General features: G+C 31.4%; 1 protein-coding gene and 1 non-coding gene across 5 annotated transcripts in view; one reads left to right on the plus strand and one right to left on the minus strand.

The window, feature by feature from the left end:
* Positions 1-20,461, plus strand: part of TMEM135 (transmembrane protein 135) — a 247,629-nt gene that overhangs the window by 126,359 nt on the left and 100,809 nt on the right. The gene's annotated exons all lie outside the window — the stretch shown is intronic.
* On the minus strand, positions 16,708-16,826 carry LOC111741983. Its single transcript, XR_002781134.1, has one exon. It is a non-coding gene; the product is annotated as a 5S ribosomal RNA (ribosomal RNA).

The following is a 20,461-nucleotide window of genomic DNA, read 5'->3' on the forward strand; positions in this document are numbered from 1 at the left end:
TATCTTTAATATTCTCTAGTTTGAAAATAATATGCCTAGGTGGGTTTTTTTGGTTTGTTTGTTTGTTTGTTTGTTTTGGTTTTTGTTTTGTTTTGTTTTGAGTTTTTTTTGGTATTTATCCTGTGTAGTGCTAAGTTTGCTGAATCTATTGTTTGAGTGTCTGACATTAATTTGGTGAAATTCTCAGTCATCATTTCAAATATTTCTTCTGTTCCTTTCTTCTTCTGCTATTCTCATTACATATATGTTACACCTCTTGTAGTTGCCCATAGTCCTTGGATATTGTTTTTTTCAGTCTTTGTTTTCTTTGCTTTTCAGTTTTGGAGGTTTCTATTGATGTATCCTCAAATTCAGAGATTCTTTCCTCAGCTGTGTCTAGTCTACTAATAAACCTATCCAAGGCCTTTTTTTATTTGTTACAGTGTTTTTTATTTCTAGCATTTCTTTTTTTTTTTTTGGTTATTTCTTAGGATTTTCATCTCTTGGCTTACATCTCTTGCACATCTGTTTTTACATGTTATCCACTTTGTCCATTAGAGCCCTTAGTATATTAATCATAGTTGTTTTAAATTCCTGGTCTGATAATTACAACATCCGTGCCATGTCTGCTTCTGATGCTTGCTTTATCTCTTCATGCTATGTTTTTTGCCTTTTAGTATGTTTTGCTCTTTTTTCTTGATAGTTGGACATGATGTACTGGGTGGAAGGAACTGCTGTGGGAGCAGGGGAAACCTTCTACAGTCCTATAATTTGATTTTAGCCTTTTAGTGAGCCTATGCCTTTGTATTGTGAACTTCACAGGAGTTTCTCATTTTTTTTTTCAACCCCCTTAGGTGGGACAGGATGGCAAAGTGGGCTGGTGTTGGGTATTTTTCCTTCCTCCAGGTCAGTTAGGCTCTGGTTAGCGTGTTCCTCCTGAGGGCAGGTCTAATTAAAAACAGAGTGCTCTGACTTATTTCAAAATGATTCCTTTTTCTTTCCCTTCCCCATCTGCCTGGAAGCACAAAGAGATTTTTCTCCAAAATCTATTGTAAGAACCTAGTCAACTTCCTGGAGGTAAAACTCACAAAAGTGTAAGAGCCCACCTATCTATGATTGGGCACTTCAGGAGTTTTTAACTCTCAGACTTGTCCATATTGACCCTCCAGCAATTCAGTAAATTGCAGTTTAGGCTTTCCTACACCAGCACTGGCTCCTGTGGTTTCTTGCTTAGGTAAGTCGTGACTCCTTGTATTCACCAACCTGTTTGTCCAGTCTTGGGGGCAGAGGTTTGCCCCACGTCCTCACCTCTCTTTTAGATGCAAGAAGTTGTTGGTTTTTCAGTTCATTCAGCTTTTTACTTGTTAGGATGGAATGGTAACTCCAAGTTTCTTACATGTGAAACTGGAAGTCCTCCAGACTCTTTTAGGAGAATTGAATCTTTGTACTCAATATTTCTGTATGATGTTGAAGTATTCAATTTGTTTTGAAAGACGGTACCAATTTTATTTTTTAAAGAGGATTGGTAACATGAAATATATTCGAAATGGGAGTAATAAGCCTTAATAGTCTTAATAAGCTGAAGAAAGAAGTTGAAAAGCGTTTGCCTAAAATAAAGATTCAGAACAGAATTTTGAATATGTAATATTTAACAGTATTGAAATGAAGTCTGTTTATTGTCTTCCTATGTGAACTTCGTAAGTTTACGTGCCTGAAGTATAGTATGTTTTGTATTTCCGATTAATTGAAGGTATGTACAATGTATGTTTTGTGACTTACATGCTATTTTTTTAAAATTCTGTATTCAAAATAGGAGGACTATAAACCAAAGTGCTTTCTTGTATGTGTATTTAAGTTATGGTTTCTTGTTCATTGCTCAGACTTGTAATATTGGTTAGAAAGTTATACTTTATGAAATTGAAAACAAAGTAGATTATATGGACTACAGACTCAAGTAGATCTTATAGTTCTAACAGCTCTGTTAAAGTGTTGTTTATCTTGTTTTAAAAGCACTGATTCTGCTATCTTAAGAGCTGTCTTTAGCTTTGGTTTGCATGGGTTTTGTCAAGGCTACTTTGGCAGTAATAGTATTTTTTTAAAAGAACCATTGCATTATATTTTACCTAAATGTTAATTATAAGAAAACCGTTGAAAAAAAAGTGAAGTTGTATACCAGTGTACAGTCTTTTCTATAGTTTTCTTAAACATGATTTATTATTAAGGCACAGATATAAATCAGTATTTTAAATAAATCAAATTTACCAAATACTGTAAGACCAATTGCTCCCAAAGAATTATGGTAAAACCATATGAAGTTTTTCTATGCTACCTGGGTTGTGCAACAGTACGGGGAGGCAAAAAAACCTACTTTGCAGCCTATGACGACCTCTTCTATAACCACTGCTGCTGAAGAAAAAAGGAATCAACATGTTTGCTTACCTCACAGAACGCTAAAAAGCAGATGGTAATAGCTAGCTGTACCATGCCAAAAGATAATGAAAGATTTAAAAGCAGGTAAATCTCTTTTGAAAACAAACTGCGCGTCCTTTCCCATTTCTTCCACTTTTCATATTCAAATCATGCTCATTCCTTATGTGATACCCATCTCAATTGTTACCTCCTTTGTGAAGCATGCTTTGATTTCCCCAGCTGAAAGTCATTTTTCCTTTCTCTGAAATAGCACAGTATTGTACTCTAAAAAACTTCAGTATTTCCTGTATTTACATTTGTTAGTTACTTGCCTATGTTTTTTGCTAGATTTTAAATTCTAAGGACAGTTTTTGTGTCTGATTTTCCTTTGCATTCTGGATAGCAGTTGGTATGCAATCTCAATTTATATTCAGTGAGTTAATGGAAGACAAAATGACAACAAATTTAAGAGAAAACTAAAAATGAAAGTCCTTTCTTGTATGCTTGTTTAAGTTAGTTTCTTGTTCACTTCTTGGACTTGTGATATTGAGTGGAAGGTTATTCAGTACAGGCATGCCTTAGAGATATTGGGGGTTTGGTTCCAGACCACTGCAATAATGTTAGTTTTGCAATAATGCTAGTTTTGTAATCTTTTTTGCTGGTAGACAGTCTTGCCTTCAATTTGTAAAAAACACAACATCTGTGAAGCACAATAAAGTGGAATGCAATAAAATGAGGTATGCTTGGTAGCCTGTATGAAATTCATATACCTTTTATGATAAAATGATAAAAGTGGTAGCACCTACTATTTAGGGTCCTGTGAATAGTAGGTGATGAGAAATATGCTTGTGGGCAGGAATTTGAATCTCCTTGTATCTCCAACACCTAGGCTAAGGCAGATATAATTTTTATTTGCTTTTCTATCTTTGAGGTGTTTTATTAAAACAATTGATTTTAATGTTAATGTCATGAGACTATCTTAAGGTACTTTGCATCACTTACTAATTATTTCATTTAATGAAGCTCAGATATGTTTTAGGAAATATGTTTTTAGAAAATTGTTTTTAAATTGTGTTCTAGACACAAGGGACTGTAATAATAAATCAGACATGGCCTCCACTTTCACGGATCTCACTTTTAAAAGTATCATTTGAGTTTCTTTTAATTTTTCTCTTGAATATTTAGTGTTAAGTATTTTAAATGTGATTTTTTTGTTAGTTTATTTTCATTTAGAATGTAAGTAAAATTAATATTCTTACTGTGGTATTGGATGAAAATTTTCTCTATCACTTACATATGACCTGCTAGGGTTTAATTACTTTTAATCCTAATAGAACATTGTTAAGGAATGAGGTTAAGGAAGGGCAAGGAAAGAAAGCCATTGCTTGAAGCTAAAAGCTCTATTGCACCTGAATTGTAGTTGTCTAAATGACTGATGTTTTTTCCCCAATTGGCATGGTTTGGTAATCATTAAATTTTTTTTTCCCTCTGTACTCTATAGTGAAGTTAAAGGTAAGAAGAATTTTGCTCTTAATGTTTTTGATTCCAGAGCACTTTTTTAAAAAGGACATTACAGTTAAATTATCTGATAAACTTTTTTACAGATTGATTTATTAAGGTAATTGAAATGTATGCATGCACACTGAAACTTACAAATCACATATTTTCTATATGCTATTTCTGTATTAACACTACTGTTTTAAAAATCCCAACAGTTCGATTAATCTTAATCTTTTTTGTTCTAAGGGCATGTTTAGTGAACATTCTTTAAATAGAAAAAATTTGCAATATATCTTTCAAAAAATTGAGAATCTTTTAAATTCAAAAAGCATTTTGTGTCACAGTTATTTGCTTCTTTGGAAAATTATTTATGATAAATTGAAACTTTTTCTCTCTATATTTATTTGTGAATTATCTGTGATCCAAAAAACTCATCACAAAAATTAAAGAGCAGTGACATGAATATCATATATACAGTATATAAGGACAATTTAAGTTTAGATAAACATTCTATTTGCTATTACCTTCATAATTGGGTTAATTATTTATTTTGTAATTCAACAGAGTTTTCAGTTTTCAGTAGTAACAGAGTATTCTTTTAATTCTTGCTCTTTGAAAAATGCATGGGGAGGTATTAATCTGTAGTTTTGCCTGATGGAATGGCTTCTTGGTAAGAAGTTCATAGAAAGAAGTATCTGATTACTTTAGGTCTTTAAAAGCAATAGCAATACGGAATGATCATTAGAAAATTTCTGATTAGTCCATGTAGTAAATGAAGGAGTTTCTAATGCTAAGTATATTTCAGAATCAATAGACATAACAAACTGCATTGTGTTTATAGACCTGACAAATTGTGTTTACATATATTTCATAGCACTAGTTAGATGCTTTCCTCTTTTTTCCTTGAATATTTTTGTGTTATATAAGGGACATTACATATAATGAAGTTATCACCTTTATTCTGCATATATCGCTTTCTATATTGAATGCCTGTAGCTTCTAGCCCAATGGCTGGAATGTGATATATGCTCAATAAAAGGTTGATGTTAAATATTCTTGTAAGTAGATGTTGATTTATAAGATTTAAAAATACCCAAGATAGAAATATTAAGGCACATTAGTTTGCTCTCTTTATGAAGACTCAGTAGGCAAACATCCTCTTTTCTAAATTAAAAAATTAGGTTATCATTTATTACATTACAAAAGGCTTTTCTGATAAAACTTTTTTTATTATGGAAAATTTCAAATGTACATAAAAAGAGTAGACATCACCAGCTTTTATAATTTTATACTGATTGCCAATATATTTTATCCGTATCCCCACCCACTATTCTATTACCTCTCAATAATTTTCAAACAAATTTCAGACATCATATCAGTCTGTAAAGATTTTAGTATGTATTAGTAAAAGGCAGGGATGCCCCTTTAAAAAATATGAACACAGAGTCATTTATCTCACTTAAAATTTTCTTTATTCACCCATACTTTTAATCAGTGTTCATACTTCTACAGTCATCTCTCTCATTTGTTGAAGTACGACTGCAAATAACATTTCAATTTGTTAATAAATCTTAAATTTGTTTTAACTGGTTGCTTTCCCCTTTTTCCATCTCTCTCGTTTCTGAGAAACCATCTCCAAAAATGAGTAATGAGGTTTTTAAACTTATTATTATAAAGTCATAGACTTAAACATATTTTATGTATTTCAGTCCATTGCGGTAATCTCTCTTGATGATCAGATTGTACCTTCTTTGGAGCATGAGAAGCCTGTACAAGTTGGCTCCTGAACTGTTTTGAAATGACCCTAGGAGTGTTGTGGTAACATATGATGTTCATGTTGCACATTTGCTTGCCCCAGCTAGAACCAGCCAATTCTCTCAGGAGTCATGGATAATTTATGGAAGGATTTTTAACTTAAGACTTTCTCTCTTTAAAAGTAACCCCTCCCTCATGAATTAAAATTTTGATTTGACTTAGATTTTATAGGATATATGAGTGGATCATTTTTTAAAGATTTGTCCACTGTGTCAGATTATGATCTTACCTGCCATGGATCCTAAAACCACCCTCTCTTTGGGATCTGTTGTAATGACTGCAGTGTGAGGACCTGAATGCTTTGTATGTGTGTGTTTCTGTGTGCACTTGCATGTGCATGTCGTACCATTTGATTTGCTCTATGCTTATAGTACTTTGACTATTGAGAATATTGACTTTTGAGGTCTTTCACAACTTTAGATTTCAAAGATTGGAGCATATTTCAACCAAACTGTACAACTGTAAAGAAAATGTCTTGTCACCATGCTGCTTCAACAACTTTTTATTGTTTGTGGTACTATAAACAAAGTTAGATTCCTTTACCATTTGTTCATCTGGCACAACGTGTTACTTATGCTTGATTAGAAGCCATATATTTGCCATCTTTCAAAATTAAACCTTCTTAGACTATATTATACTTTGAGACTTAATGTCTATATATGACTTTGTTTAGAAAGAGCACGTTGTGTTTATGCTGCATGATATTTTGCTAAATGAAGTTACTTATTCAGAATTTCCAGCTACAAATTCAGAGTTGAACAAACTCCTCTTTGTTATGATGGTGAAATTTAGCTCATACCTACATAATGTTCAGATGCCTGTTTCTTGAGTGTTGTAGAAAGGGAGCTGATGCAGTTTGCATGGTCATCTTTTTGTTCATTCCACCCCCAATCTCATACAGAGGCTTTTATGGAGAAAAAAAAAAGTCATGGAATTTCTTTAAATTAATTGAACTGAGCTAATTTGAACTGAAATCTGAAAAAAGTTATAGCCCAGCATTCAGTTTTGTTTCGTTTTTAAATCACTCTTTGCTTATCCTGCCTTTTAATATTTACATTGGATTTAATAAAAAATTATAAAAGTAATTTATACTATTTGATAATTTCAAAGTATGTAGAAATGTATAAAGTAAAAAAATGAATGTTTCCTTTTTTTTTTTTTTTACTCTTTTTCATTCTCACCCTCTGGATTAACTACTGTTAATAGTTTATTTTGTATTTATCCGTATACATATTGTATTTATCCACATATTCTTGACTGTTTTGTATTCATGTATAAGCATACATATGGGCATAGAAAGACTATATATAATTATAATATCTATTTTAATTATAAAAATGGGATCATACACATTCTGCATATAACTTTTTTTACATGAAAGCAGATTATGAACATACTTCCATTCGGTACACATGTCAGTCCAATTTATTCTTTGTTAACTGTTGCATAATTATTGTATAGTACAGATACACCCTCATTTATTTACTCATTCTCTTATTGTTGAACATTTGGGTTGTTTTTGGTATTTTAGTTCTCTAATGGTAAAGTGAACATCCTTGAGCATATACTCCTAGGCACTTTTATTTATTCTTGTGTTGGATAGATTTCTGAAGGAAATGCTGGGTCACAGGGTGTGTACATTTAATATATTGATCAACGTGGCCAAATTGCCTTCCCAAAAGTTAAGACTAGTTTATAACATAGCACTCATGATGACAATGTTCTTTCCTCACTTCTCTTCATGCTTGTTATGCTCATACTGGATCACCCAAGTGATATCACTTTTGTTGACATTCTTATTTTTATAATTTATGCCAAGTTTGAGGTTTTAGAAGATTAATGATGAAAAGTAAGATAGTATGATAGCACATTTTCAAAACTTGTAAGTTGATGAAACTTAATAGATTCTTTAAAAAAATATTTTAGTCTTACTATTTTTTTAAACGAGGGAATAGTAAACTCTCTAGGATAGGCTCTATCGATTCTTATGTGTTTTCCTCCATAGAATTTTCCATACACCTTAGTAAGGATTTGTTGATTTAGGTTGACTTACAGTCCAGTATTGACCAGTACATTGATTTATCCTGTAAATTCACGAAGGGAATGTATTTATTGAAAATGTTTCAAAATTTCCAACTTGAAGAGGTCAGATTTTAATGGTAATTTTTTCCAAATGGCTAGCTCGCCTGCTTGGGAAGATGAACTATCAATTTTGTGGAACATTGTTAGGCCAATTTTGAGTCCTGGTTAACTGTGACCCTCTGCTATTTACCATCTTTAAAATATTTTCCTGTGATATTATTTTCCGATGCCTCCTGTAGTGTGCCCAGTTGATTCAAACTAATCTTATCAACGTCCTATGAAGACTACAGTGTGAATATAAATTTGCTGCAGAAGTCACCACAATATAAATTCTAATACAAATGTAGTTTAAAATTATATGCACATATATTTTATATGCCTTCAAGTTTAAGTTTTAACTTTTTTATATACATTTCTTCCTAAGTATTTTATTCCATATTAGTCTAGTCACTTTTCCTTGATTTTGTATTGTTCTTTAATTGCTTTTTGTATATTATCTCATTGCTTTCTAAGTTCCCAAGGGCAAAGACTATCTTTGTCATTCTTCGAATTTTAGAAAAATTTACATTTTTCCAATGCAATATATTCTTCCTTTGATTGTATAAAGTAGAAGAAGGTTTCTTTTCTTTTTCTTTTTTTTTTTTAAGTCTTATTATTAGATGGTGTCATGCTTTTTAAAGGCTTAACTAATCCCATGCATGGGATTATTACCTATAATATACCAGCTGTACTCATGACCTTTTTCACACTTCTCTTTTAGGAATCCCTGGCATTCTCAGCTGCATAGTAATTATTTTAAGCATGTTAAAAGAGTTTGTGTAGTGATGAGCATGACAGAACATCTCAGTGTGCAACATCCCTCTGGTAACATTTGTTTACAAAAATATTTATAGGACTGGGAAGTATGCATTCTGAAACTGCTCTTAAAAATAGGATTTAAAAAAATCATTTCGAAAGGCCAAAGATAGAGCAATGGATCTAGATTTCCTTTTTAATTCAATCATGTAGAACAAAGAACTGCTATTTTAATACTTTTGAATCTCCTGTTTCTTGAGAGTTGTCTTACAAAAATCCTATTCACTTTAATTCATAACCTTGTCAGATAAAGCCAAAGTTGATCTACCCCTCAGATTCTTTCTTGCTTGTTTACAGATATTCTCCAGACTTCAAAGCTCTTACATCTCCCCCGATAAACATAATCACCATCTTTCTGAAGTACTGTCACTGCCTAATTCCAGTTTATCTTTGACTGCTGTCTCTGAGAATTATTACAGATAATGCCATGGCAAATAGAAAACCATTTGATTAAAAAAGAACTAGTGGCAGTAGTGGTATTGAGTGAGAGAGTGGAGTTGAGGTGGGGAGAATGTGTATTTTTAACAAGGATCAGGCAGACTTTTTCTTAGCTTTTTCTTTTTTTTGGTGGTATTTTAGTCATTGGAAAACTTGAAACTGACTTTTAGGCAGTCACATCCAAACACTTAGAAATCTTTTGGAATTTCAAAGATTTACAAAAAAAAAAAAAAAAAAAAATGGTACCCTAACACTTCCCAGAGTAAGTGTTCCAAGAGAAAGCAAGGAGGAAGCCACAGTATCTTTTATGTCCTAATTTCATAAGTCATACACCATCACTTCTGCCACCCTCTGCTCGTTAGAACCGAGTTACTAAGTACAGGCCACACTTAAGAGGAGGGGAAATAGGTTCCACCCTTTGAAGGGAGGACTATAAGGAATTTGTGCAATGTGTTTCAAATCCAGTACAGTCAAGATATATGATTTTTTAAAACAAATTTGCCATTAGAGTCTAATATTTGAGATTTTTGCAGTAATTTAATAAATGACATGTACTGTAATTTGTTTTTGATGAAGTTGTTTTTAGCTTTTGCAATCAGTGTTATACCCTTCTTACAGAAATAACTTGGAAGTTTTCTTATGTTTTTATGGTTTTGGAATAGTGTCAAGTATCATTGGGTATTTGCAGTTTTTTAAAGTATGCTAGAATTCTGAGAAGCCATCTGAGATTGGAGCTTTTTGGTTGGGTGCTGTGTAACTACTTTTTCTATTTCTTTCATAATATTTGATTTATATAGAGTTTCTGTCTCTGTTAGTCATTTCTGATACTGATTTCAGTATTTTTTTAAGATAAATTTTGAAAGCAAGTTCATATACTTAGAAGACCATGTCTTTTGTTTTTGCACTATAAGCTAATGAGAATAAAAATGAATTTACATACTTACATATTTTATGTATAAGCGAACATCAGAAATATTTCTTTAAAGAGAAGTATATGTTTCTGATTCTTACTTGTTTTTTAACCTGCAGATGAAAGCATTGCTAATTAGGTAAATATGAGTGAGTATATGAGTTTTCAAAGAAACATGTATTTACTTTTTTTGTAGTGACCGTCTTATTTGAAGACATTAGTCATCATATTATAAATGAGATAGATAAGCTTTATCTCATGTAATTTGACAAAGTGATTTGAGGTTTTTTTTTTTAGATCTAGACTCACAATCTTGCTTGAGTTTATGTCTTTATAAAATCAGTTTACATATCGGTAAGAATGTGATTATATGTGTGGATGAGCCACATGATACTGCTTTTAATAAATATTTTGATTGTCAGGTTTCCATTATTTATTCTTTTTTCATCAAATATTATAGTCCATCATTAAGTTCAGGTTGGGTGATATATGACAGTGGAGATAATATGGTACTGCTCTTTATAGAGTTTGTGTTAGTAGATTCTAAACTAGGAGAGTGACAGTAAAATCTGATTTGAGAAATACTTAGGAGATGTCTGGTAATTGTAAAAGAAATTTATAAAATCACCTTGTCTTCAGTTTTTCTTGACATTATGATATGGATCATTAATTAGCCTGTGTTAATTTTCATCCGTTTTCCTTTGTACAAATTTTTCAGTTTTTTCCATTTTGTTTTCTCATTTATTTTTCTATAGAAGTAAATATTAATGAGACTCCAGATACTAAAATTATTTTAGTTTGGTGTTAATAATTGGAAATGAACCCTTTTTGGGGGGCGGGGGGAATAACTTAATTAATTGCTACTAAATACCATGAGAATAACTAAGGTTTTAATTTTGTGGATGTGACATTAAGAGTATGGGAATTCTTTTTGCATTATGTAATCAGAAAAAGAAATAAGAAGTGAATTAGTTCCTTTTATTTTGTTTTAGTTGGTTCACATTCATGTTTTAAGCGTTCATTAATGAGGAGAATTATATTTGTTTTGAATTTTTACTGGGCCTAAGTCATGAAAGGATATGTATATCCCCAATCAAATTTCTATTTATGTATAGTGAAGTATTGCTGTGGAAGACAAAATCTTTTTGTAGTAAGATATAGTCTTGTTACTCTTGCTTCTTTCACTTACTGGCAGGGAAGGTTAATGTAGTAATGTTCAAATTATGATATTCATGCTTATTCTTTAAAATCTTAATTAAAAGTCTGTTTTGAATCAGTGAAACGTTTAGAAGAGTATGTTCATGTGAATTTTAACGGTTTTTGCTTCCATTGATTGCATTTAATGAAAAGGTAACCTTTTTTGGCTTCGCTTAAAAGGCAACATTTTCCCTACTGAAGTTAACAGCGTTTGTCTGGCTAAATAGATGCCATTCTGCAAATATTTAAAGAGAATCAAATCATTTATTAGACGAAGTCTTAAAAAATTCTCTTGTATTATAATATATCAAGTGTTTTCTGGAAATATTTACTTTCTATTTTTGTTTCTTCTGCATTTTATGGTTTCACTTTCCTAAAGAATAATAATACTAATACCAATAATATCAATACCTATACTAATAAATAATAATACTAATGACAATAATAATACCAGTACATTTAAATAGTGGAAACTTTGATTGTCATAAAATATACAAATTAAAGCAACCATAAAACTCTAGTTGGAATGATTGCCTTTTATTCCTAATCTACTAATTGAGCAAGATTTCTGTTGCCTATCACAGTCTCTGTTAACCCTTCAGAATTCTCTTTGAAATCACTGATTGCTGTAAAGTATACAAATAAAGAGAGAAGGGAAAACCTAACCCAGTGTACTTGTTGCTCTCATTGAAGTTGATGACAGTTGGCCTTGAACAAATGTGTTTGTCTTTTGACATTGAAGTATCTATACGATATACCAAGTCACATGTGATGTATTATTGTTTTTAGGAAATTATGAGGCATCTTGCTAATTTCCTGATGCTGTGTCATAATTTTAGCTTTTCTATACCATCATAATTAGATGAATTACATCTTCTTACTAAAGTGGTACATTCATATGCCATTTAATATAAGTCATATGCTATTTTTCTAAACTTAAAACTGTATTATATACATTTTATTTTTTAAAAAGTATGCCTTTTTATTACAGTGTGAAACATACATTAAAAATTATCTTAGTTGTATGTTATTCGAAGGAAGTTTGTTAAAATATGAATATTCTTTGCAAGATCGCAAATGCAAATTTAACTAGCCAAACTTAGGTAATTTTTTTTTTTATTGTGGCATGTCTGTCTTTCCTTCCTCCTCCACTCCTTCTTTTCTTTCGAATGATGTTGCCAAGAATGATAAATTTTATTCAGTGTTAAGAAGTCATTTGTCTACTGTACACAAGTGAAAATTATTTTCGCATATCTGTTGTTTTCAGCTTGCAGTCTGCCTCCTAGTGTTAATGTTCCATGTTAATAACAAGTAAAATTTGAGACATTTAAAAATATGGCTTTTGCTTGGTATTATAGTACCATTTTAAAACAACTTTCTGTATCTGGGCAAGACTGTTTTACAGCAGTTATACATATTATATGGAATGATATCAGTCGGTTGGCTAGAATTATTAAAGATTTCAGCCTGTTTTTAAAATCTCTTCATAATTTTATTAGGGCGAAAAAAATTATGTAAAAATAATATTTGTGACAGTTTTATTGGGAAATATTTTAGGATTTTGCCCTAAAAAGTGGTAAATTTAACAGTCATCAACCTATGCAATGGTGAAATATTCAAAAATTAAGTTAAATACTGGGTTAATTATAACTTTTATGTACTTAAAATCAAAGTGAGGGTTATTAAAATTACATTAACTATCATTTAATAGACTTTTCACTATAGTTGACTTAGTTAACTTGACAAAATACTGAGGAAATAAAATGAATGATACAATTAAAAGTCACAAATATTTACTATATGTTTGCTTATTTTAGGATATGCCAGCCAGTCTTCCTAGCCTAAAAATTGTTCTAATTTGACCATATCAGATTTAGGTATCTGGCTGTTAGAATGTTTTCTTTTTCTTTTGTGCACATTTGGGATCATTATTTTTTATGGAGTTTAGTGCAAGGAACCTGAAATTGAGGCTTAGTTTTACAGGAAGATCTTTTCAGAATTGTCAGGAAGTAGAATCTAAATTTAATTGTGCACAATTTGCCACTTATTTAGTATTTCTTGACTTTCTGATAAGATAAAGCCCAGGTAGAGTGAAATTTTCAGTGAAACCTGAACTTTTAGAAATGCATAATCCTACAAGTGGAGTAATATAGCATATGCTTTTAGTGGGCTTTAAAGAAATATTAAGAATTCTTTTTGAAAATTAATTCAAAAAAGAATTAAAATTCCTTTACAAATATATGTTTTTGGAACACATGTTATCTAATATTAAATATTGTGTTTATAAATGAAAGATTTGAAACAGTTACATTTCTCCAAGTTAAAACAAAACATGAGCTGAACTTATTTATGGTACAAAAAAAAAAGGAAATTATTTTTCAGGTTTAGGCTATTTTTTCTTCAGACAAACAGAATTGAATATTTTTATTTTTTAGAAATTTCTTGACATCAGCTTTAATGGTAAAACTAACCCAACTCTCATACAGAGTATCATACACTAAATTCCGTTGTGTTGTCACATAAAAAACACTTTTTTAAAAAAAATTAAGTTTATTAGGGGTAACATTGGTTAATACAATGATATAGTTTTCAGGTGTACATTATAATTTGGCATCTATATATTCTATTGTGTGATTACCACTCAAAGTCCAGTTTTCTTCAGCTACCATATATTTGATCCCCTTTACCTTGGCTACCTCTCCCCTCCTCCCCCACCCCCTACCTTCTGATAACCACTAGTCCATTGTCCATGTCCCTGAGTCTCTGTTTGTCCTGTTCGTTTGTTACTTTTAGGTTCATATCCCACATATAAGTGATATCATGTGATTTTCTACTTTTTCAGTATGGCTTATTTCACTTAGCATGGTTATCTTGAGGTCCATCCATGTTGTCGCAAATGGCAGTGTTTCATCTCTTCTTATGACTGAATAATATTCCATTTTATGTATGCACAGCTTCTTTACCCAATCATCTATCGTAGGACGCTTCAGTTGCTTCCATGTCCTGGCTACTGTGAATAATGCTGCTATGAACATCATGTGCAAATATCTTTTCTGATATGGGTTTTCAAGTCTTTGGGGTAAATACCCAGTAGTGGGCTTGCTGGATCATATGGTAGATCAATTAATTCTTAGTTTTTTGAGGCACCTCCATACTGTTTTCCATAGTGACTGTACCAATTTGCAGTCCCACCAGCAGTGTATGTGGGTTCCTTTTTCTCTGCATCCTCTCCAACATTCGTTATTACTTGTCCTGTTGATAATAGCTATTCTAACAGGTGTGAGATGGTATCTCATTGTGGTTTTGATTTGGATTTCCCCAAGAGCTAGTGATGTAGAGCATCTTTTCATGTTTGTAGGCCGTTTGCATGTCCTCTAGGGAGAAGTGTCTGTTTAGGTCCTCTGCCCATTTTTTGATTGGATCATTTGTTTTTTTCTTGTTATTGAGTCATATGAGTTTTTTGTATATTTTGGATATTAGGCCCTTATCGGAGGTGTTGCTTGCAAATATATTTTCCCATTGAGATGGCTGTCTCTTCACCTCGTTGACAATTTCTTTTGCTGAGCAGAAGCAAAAAACACTCTTTAAATAAGTGAATCAAGTGAAGAGAAGCTAACCTGTAATTTGACATTAGATTCAGATCTCTTTCTGAGTTAGAAAGTAGAATTTATTAAGTTTGTGCTGTCTGTGGGATAGATTTATTTTTGATGGTTCTTAATACTATTGCTAACATTAGTAGTTTTTCATTATTTTATGGTTTATTTGCGGCCGCTGTTGTTTTATGTGTGACTTAGCAAAAAAATGTCACTTAGGTTGACATGAGTAATGAGCTTTAATTTTTATACTTAATTATTTAAAGTAATTTTTTGTAAATATTTATCAAGGGTGTCATAAATAACAATGTTAATTAGAATGAAAAAAGTTAGAAAATGTGTTTTTTTACTTGTATGTTATCAGAAAAGAAAGTCAACATCTTATTTATTTGGAAAACAGTTAAAGCACAAATTAATTCCATCTCAGAATCCATTTTTGTTTTGTTTGATTATACATTTTTATTAGGACACCTCTTTTTGATTTTAGGAGGTGGCATACTAGAGCAGGAACCTTGGCAACCCTGAAAACCATTAGAGTATTCTAGAGAAAAACAGAACAGAACAAAACAAAAACAACAAAACTAGTTAATGTGGACTTTCCAAGTTCAAAACATCTAATGCACAAGTTTGATTAGTTGGTCTTTCCTTCCTTTTGTTCTTTCTCTTAATGCCTTCTTCCCCTCCTTCTCTCTCTTTCTTCTGTCTTCTTTGTCTTTCCTCTCTTCTTTCCTTTCTTTTTTTTTTCAATGAATGAGTAAATGACTGAACACCTGCCATATTTAGGCACTGTTGTAGGTGGTGGGGACAAGTAAAAGTAATGGGAGTAAGTTTCAAAAGATGCTTAGAAATTAAGAACATTTGACTGAGTGCCCAGCTTTGTAAGTTCATTTAATAAATTTTGACTCTTTTATGTTTTGCTGGGCACTAGAGATTTTCTCACTCACAAGAGCCTTGTAAATATATTTGGTATTGGAAATATATATAATGGAAGTATGCACAAAATGCCATGGGAGTATAGGGAAAGGAGCATCTTAGCCTTCAAAAAAGATTCTTTATACTCAGATTTGGAAGCCTAATTCAGATACCTCATGGGTAAATAACATTTATCTAGTTAATAGCAGAATTTATGAATTTCAAGTCTACATTTTTATAGGCCAGCCATAATGCCACTGCAGAATCTTTGGAGTTATGGATGAGTGGCCGTGGGAGAACATAATCTGTTAATAGGGATAGGGAAAGATATGTTTCAGAAAATGAAATGTTCAATTTTTAGTATGTATCAGCAGATGGCTATTGCTGTGCTCAGAGCATAAGCTTTTTTGGAGCTGCTCTCACATTAACTTCTTGCCAGGTTGCTCTGCTAAAAATATGTGTGGTCCCCAGTTCATCACTTTCTAACCACAATACTTTTACCCTATTAAAACTCTTTCAAAAGTTTTTTGATTCTAAGGCTTGTTCTTAAAAGTTTATATTGGATCTAACATGTAGTAAGGAGTATTGATAATTTTCAAAAATCAACAGAAAAACTTTTAAATGAAAGCCCATATATAAATAGAGGGGTTCTTGCAATGGATTGCAGTGTATGTTCTGGAGTTTTGATCAATATCTTATTATTTCTGACCAAACTAATGCGTAAAAAGTTTTTTTATATATCAGTGGATATAAGTAGCTAAAAAAAAACAGCTTTAAAGATGATTAACCACTTAACATTTTTTATGCTTTTTCAACATGTTTATAATTGTCAGAACAAAATCAAAAGTATTATATCAAAGATGGGTTTTTAAGTTGAAATTATTTAAATATTTTATTATTTATTTATTTATTTATTTATTATTTTATTTTATTTTTTTTAGATGAGGCAACCCTTGGTTGACCTTACAGATTGCAAGGACCTTGTCAGTTTACAATCCCTTATTTTTTAAATTTTTACACCTACAGCACCTGGTCTTCCTAGGTGGTCTCCCATCCAAGTACTAACCAGGCCCGACCCTGCTTAGCTTCTGAGATCAGATGGGATCAGACTTGTTCAGGGTAGCATGGCCATAGACTGAAATTATTTAAATATTTTAAAACCAAAACACATTTAGACTTTTATGTGGTCCTTCCAGTTTTTACATTTGCTAATGCACCAAAGTATATATTATTCTGTATTAAGTTCTGTACATACTAAATCAAAAGACATGGTTTCTGGTTTCAGGATATTTACTGAATTAACCTCTAGAGTGCCTACAATCAGTATAAGTCTTCCCAAATTACTTATATTACTATTATTTAATGTAACCTTCTCTATCTCACAAACCAAGCAATTGCCTCCCTTCTCTCTTATCCTTCCTTCCCTTTGAGAGTGAACAATGGATTTAAAAACAGCCAATTTCAACTGGCAGACAATTTTGACTGTTAATATGATAATGGACATAAGTATCTTAGCGACTTCAATATAGAGAAATTATTTGTCCATATGCTCCATAATGTGATATGTCAATATGCTCCATAATGTGATATGTCAATATAAAATATTAAGTTACTATTATTGTATAGATCAATGTAGAAAAAATACTGATTAAAATTCATTGGGCATACAAAGATTAGTAAATCATTGTCCCTTGGCTCCTAGGACCTCAGTTTTAGTTTGAAGACATAGTGTTTACGACATTCTAATATAAGGCCAAACTTAATTAGTATAATAAAAGTATCTAAGTTTTGGGATAGAGCGATAAATTTAATTCTTTTTAATACTAAACTTCATGCTTTCTCCTGTATTTTGAAGGAATTTGGAATAGGATAAGAACAAAAGACGTTTGGGAACTTTAGTAAATCTGTTTTAATGGCGTGTAATAGAGGGTAAGGTTTAAAAATTGAGACCAGAATTTGGAAAGGTCTTAAATTGCCCTAGAATATATAAGCTTAAATCATTATCAATAATTTCTTGTAGATTTACAAATAGACTTCTGGAGATTCAGCTTTAGTACCTTGTCAGAACTTTTTCATTCCATACTCATTTTTAAACACAATTTTCTTTAGGATCAATCATAAGAGTATTTAAAAGCATGATATGAATGGTCAATACTGAGAAAATAAGAAAGTGCTTCAATTAAAGACATGTTATTGGGAAGGGAAATAGAAATAAATCCTAAACAAGCATGCTGATTATTTTACAACAGAATTACATCTTGAAAATATTTTACTTTACCAACTTTTATCTTTCTTTAGCTGTCATTTCTGTTTTCCTCAGCGAAAGGTTTACAATTTGGGAAGAAAATTCAAATGAAGATTTTTGACTTCCTTTTCTGGGAGGTAGTGAAGATACATTGCGTTTTAGAAATTGCATTTTTATTAAGTATATTTAATTTGTCTTCAGCTATCTTTATAAATGGAATTTATAGTGCTTGAGGACTGAACCTATAAAAGATTTAAGTGGTGACAATATGTTGTAAGAAATATTTTGATATGCTAAGCTTTTTGGTTATTATGTAATAAATCAGGATAGAAAAAAATAATAAACTCTTAGGATAGCCCTGTGAATTGTAATTCCTCGTTTTACCTTATAGGAGTGTTTTGCCTGATGGTATTGTAACTAGAATTAAAATAGTCATAAAAGACACTGGAGTTCAACCAGAGTTAAACTTTATGTTTTCTATACCACTTTAGATTTGTATGTCTCTTGTTAACTTAAATTAGATTCTATTCATTGGTTGCAAACTGAAATTGTTCAACAGATCTTCAGGATATAAATGTTTCTTTTGAGATTCCCAGTAATGTCAGTTCCAAAGCATTTTATTTTATTGGCTAGATTTTGAGCAGTAGTTATATGTATCTTCTAAACAAATTCATTTATGGTAGTGATTTTTTTTTTTTTTTTTTACCCATAACCCCACATCCCAAAACTTCATAAGAGTGTTAGAAGTTCTTATAACTACATCTCTTTATTAGTCCAAGAACATTAGTTAACAGTCGTTATAATGTATCAAGTCTATGGTAGTGTTCCTCCGTAGCTGATTAAGTTTCCACTAAAAGTGAACACCAGTGTAATGGAAGGCATGTGGAAATTTTTACAGGTACTGAACTAAGGGCACTCAGCAAGGACACTGCAAATTGATAAGGATCATATAAAGCCATGCATATTTAACAATACAGATGGTAACTTGGGTGTGAAATCATTATTATTTATTTTGTAAAAATAAACTTGTGATTCTTTTTATTAGCTGTTTCTTAACTGTAGAAGTGTTTTCAAGCTATTGCTCCTTAATCATGGAAACAAGCTTTTCTCTGCAATTGGGCATATCTTACCTACCAGTGTGCAGTTGTGCCATTTTACAAACAGGCTAATTTTATGAGAGAAATATACTATAGAATGTATCTTTTTCTCTCTGTGAATTGCCTTTGTGTGTGCATGTGTGTGTGTGTGTGTGCGTGTGTGTACTCGTGTGTATATAGCTATACATATATATATGAATATATAATTTTTTCCCATTTTAACTTACTCTGTAGTGTGATACTTTTCCGTGAACATTTTTGTTTGATAAAAACATCAGTTTACACAAACTATGGTATAAAAAAATATGTGTGTGTGTATATATGTATTTGCTTGTACTGTATATGTTCTTTTTTCCTATGTTTGGAAAAAGTTGTGAAATACTATAGGAACTACCATTTGGGAAAATTAATTCATTCAGTACTTGAACGACTTTCATATTTGTGTATCACTTTTCTTATATTCATCTATGTCTTTGTTATATTAACATAATTGTTAGTATGAATGACTTTTTACCATGATTTCTATTTTAGTGAAGACAAATTACTGATTTTTATTTTGAAGGAGAAGAATTTAACCTCAAATACTAGCTTTGCAATAACTATTCTCATTTTTTCAGCTCTGTTTTTGCTAAAATGATATGACATCACTGGAAATTTGGGCTGTTGCTTGATAATGAACTTGTTTTTGCAGAAAGTATTCATAAAGAGGAGGATGTGTTCAGACTACTTTTTGCAGTGTAAAGAAGGCCACACTGACAATAGAGATCTCGCTTAGAGTCTAGACACTAGGAACTCCTTGTACAATGCTGCTACAAGCAGTTTAATGTTTCTGAATAGCATAAGTTAGAGAGAGTGTCAGTAGCAGGGAAACCTCCTTATATTGACCTCTCTGAGACAGTGCATTCATGTCAAAAACTAATCAAGTGCAGCCACAAGATTAATAGTGTGGGGAAGCTATAAACATAGAAAGCTGTGACCTCTACTCAGAGCTCTGTTTTATGTACAAGCATTCATTTTGGAACTACTATGAACTTGAATGAACAATAATTTACTCAATTGAGCATACAGTAGTAGTATTTAATCATTACTGAGGCTTGTAGCATGAGATGGACACTTACAGATTTCTAGTTGAGGCATTTGAAGAAATTAGAGTAGGCCTGAGTAAAGGAGAAGAGGGTAAAAAAGAATTTGGTTTTTTTCTCATGAGAAATTTTCCATTATTAACCTTTGAATCTTTTTTTTTTTGAGCATGTTTATTTATAATGGAATTTCACTTTAATTCTCAATATATCTTGCTTCTTTCTCTCATTAATAATTGTTAAAAATCTCTCAATAAAATATGTAATTATTTATAATTCATGACTAGATAATTAGCATATAGAAGTGAAGTGATGTTTTTAAATTATGAGATAATAATTTTTATTTCTAA

Source organism: Pteropus vampyrus, unplaced genomic scaffold (assembly GCF_000151845.1).
Source record: "Pteropus vampyrus isolate Shadow unplaced genomic scaffold, Pvam_2.0 Scaffold84, whole genome shotgun sequence".
NCBI lineage: Eukaryota > Metazoa > Chordata > Mammalia > Chiroptera > Pteropodidae > Pteropus > Pteropus vampyrus.